Source organism: Egretta garzetta, unplaced genomic scaffold (assembly GCF_000687185.1).
Source record: "Egretta garzetta isolate BGI_Z169 unplaced genomic scaffold, ASM68718v1 scaffold571, whole genome shotgun sequence".
Classification (NCBI taxonomy): domain Eukaryota; kingdom Metazoa; phylum Chordata; class Aves; order Pelecaniformes; family Ardeidae; genus Egretta; species Egretta garzetta.
This window is the reverse complement of record NW_009258622.1, coordinates 272,927-276,257: the sequence shown is the minus strand read 5'-3', so window position 1 is coordinate 276,257 and position 3,331 is coordinate 272,927.

Genomic DNA, 3,331 nt, shown 5'->3' with positions numbered 1-3,331 from the left:
GCTCCCCGTCCCCATCCCCGCTCCCCATCCCCACTCCCTGCTCCTGCCCCGGGCTGTGTCTTTGCCCCCCAAATGCCTCTCGGGGGGGCTTTTCTGTTTTCAGCCCAAACTCGAGGGAGGGGAACCCGGGGCCGGTTTCTCGTCCCCGTGTTGCAGAGAGGCTTTCTGCACCCGTCACTGCTGCGCTGTTGGTGTTGGTGCGGTTTGCTTGAGCCTGCAGGCAGTCTGAAACCGTAGCCCGGGGTGAAACGGCGCTGTCCTCCCGCTCTCCCAGCACCCAGCATAATGGGGTCCTCAAAGCACCAGGGTGGCCTCCAGCTTCAGAAGCTGGACCAAAAGAGAGGCGAAGCTGCAGGGAGCTGGGGGAAGGAGCTGTAGGCAGAAACCGATGTGTTTTCGGGGGAGCAGATGGTTGTAGGCTGGCAGTGGCTGCGCTGGAAGGCCGGGAGCTTGCACGAGCTGGTTGCAGTGGGCTTGGCAGCTGCGATGCTCACGCTGAAGGCTGCTGTCAGCGAGCGCTGGGAGGGTGCAATTTGAGCAGGACTAGAATAGGATGAATTTGCTGTACGAAGTGACAGCATGACTACCTGCAAGAAACGCATCAGCCCAAACCCGAAGAGCTCTGGCTGAGGTGTCAGAGCAGATCAGCAGCGGCTGGGGGGAAGCAGCCTGGGGAGCGCGGTTTGCAGCCGAGCTTGGCCTGCCCGGTTCGGTGGGTCAGCGCCGGCAGCGGTCTCTGTGTAAGACTGACTGCCGGAAGAAGCAAGTATTGCTATTTTGCTGACAGATGGGTGATCAGAAGTTGAGGGGCGAATGGCAATGAAATTAGAGCTACTGTTGGTGGGTAAGAACTTTAGTTGTGCTTTCGAACTGTCCGTGAATGTTTTTCTCTCCCTCCTTTAAGTGGAGAGGTGCTCGTCTTCCCCCCTGCCTTCCCAGCTCTATCCAGCACCACATAGCTGTGGCGGGGTAAGCTGCAGCACAGGCTGGCACGAAGCCTGTCGTACCGCCACTAGCCGGGAAACCTTGCCAGGTTTTCTACCTTTGGATATTATCTGTGCTCGAGCAGGCAGGAGTGGGAGGCAGTGCAGCACACTGGCCTTTTCCTGGGACCGTGTGTCCAAGCGGGGAGGGGAGAGGTACCCTCCCTCCCCTGCTCTGCCCAGGTGGGACCAGCAGGGAAACGAATGAGCAGCAGCTCTTCTTTGCCAGCATTTTTCCCCTCTGAAAGGCTCTGGGGCAGGCACTGTCTCAGTGGGGTACAGGGTGATTTGGATTAACCCCAGATGCTTGTTTAGGAATTGGCAGTTCCAGGCTTCAGGACAAGACCTAACAAGGGCCAGCAAGAACTCCTAGAATCACAGTCTTAACAGCAAGGTGTGGGCTGGAAGGGACCTGTGGACGTCACCTCCTCCAGCCCTGCTGCTGAAGCAGGGCGACCCAGAGCCGATTGCCCAGGACCACGTCCAGGCAGTTTCTGAGTATCTCCAAGGACTGAGGCTCCGCAGCCTCCCTGGGCAACCTGTGCCGCTGCTCAGGCACCCTCACCTCCTGTGTTTCAGTGCGTGTGCATGGCCTCCGGTCCTGGCACTGGGCACCACTGGAAAGAGCCAGGCTCCATCCTCTTCGTAGCCTCCATTTGGGTATCTATACACATGGGTAAGATCCGCCCCCCGAGCCTTCTCTGCTCCAGGCTAAACAGTCCCAGCTCTCTCAGCCTCTCCTTGCAGGAGAGACACTCCAGTCCCTTCACCATCTCCGTGGCCCTTTGCTGGACTCTCTCCAGTCCATGCCTCTGCTGTACTGGGGAGCCCAGAGCTGAACACGGCATTCCAGCTGTGGCCTCACCAGCACTGAACAAAGAGGATGGATCACCTCCTTCGGCCTGCTGGCGACGCGTTGTCGGATGCAGCCCAGGATACCATTCACTGCCCTTGCTGCAAGGGCCCGTTGCTGGCTCATGCTCAACCTGGTGTCCGCCAGGACCCCCAGGTCCTTTTCTGCAAAGCTGCTTTCCAGCTGGGTGGTCCCCAGCGTGTCCTGGTGCATGGGGTTGTTCCTCCCCAGGGGCAGGGCTTGGCACTTCTCTCCGTTGAACTTCATGAGGTTCCTGTCAGCCCATTTCTCCAGCCTGCTGAGGTCCCTCGGGATGGCAGCACAGCCACCTCGCGTCCCAGCCACACTCCTCCCAGTTCAACGTCATCTGCACGCTTGCTGAGGGTGCAATCTGTCCCGCCATCCAGATCATTAGTGACGATGTTGAACAGGGCCCGGTATTGACCCCTGGGGTACGCTGCTAGTTACCAGTGTCCAACTAGACTTGGTGTCACTGATCACCACCACCTAGGCCCAGATGTCACTGTCCACCTCGCTGTCTGCTCATCCAGCCCAGGAGCTTGTTGGCTCCTCTGTCACTTGGGCCAGGAAGTTGTCGTCAACGCTCGCCAGAAACCCCCTGGATTGCTTGTGCCCCACTGTGTTGTCCTTCCTGCAGCTCTTGGGGTGGTTGAAGTCCTCCATGAGGATGAGGGCCTGCAAACGTGAGGCTGCTCCTACCTGTCTGCAGAGCGCCTCATCTGCTTGTCACCCTTCCTGGTCAGGCAGCCTGTAGCAGACACCCACAACAACGTCACCCATGCCAGTCTGCTCTTTCATCCTCACCCACAAGCTCCCAGTTGCCTCCTCACCCATCCCGAGCTCCATGCCCTCCTGCTGCTCTCTCGCACCAACGGTGGCTCCCCCTCCTCATCTTCTCTTTGCCCTGACCCCTCTGTGCATACCACTGTGTAATTGTCGGGGTTCTCTTTTTATGGCGTAGGATTAGGTGGACAAATGTCCTGAATGTTTGTGAAATGAGAAGTGCTTTGTGCGGTTCGTTTCTGTGGCGGGCATGGTGGCCAAGCGCATCGGGAAGAGGATGAGAAGCAGGGAGCAGTCTGGCAGCAGAGAGCTGTGGGAGGGCTGCCTGGCGAGGTGTTACAGAGCCAGGTAAGTCACCAGGCAGGGCCTTCCCTTGCTGAAAAGTGTGCTGCCGCTTCTCTTGAATATACGGGATCAGCTGCAGCGGCTGAGGAATGGGATGCGCTGCGCAGAGCCTTGCGCTGCTGCGGCTCTTCAAAGCGAATGAAAGCGCTGACGTGCTCGCTCTTACCGGGCGAGCTGGGCTTGCTTGGCTGAATTACACACGCACGCGCGCTGGCCTGTGCCGCCTCGGCCCGGACGCTGGTGTAACTCATCCATCAGTCCTGCTTCGTCTAAGAGGAGACTGCCCCTCCCTGCAAGGCTCGCCTTGCCCGTGCCCTGCCTCGGGGCTGTGGCAGCCCTGTCGGCC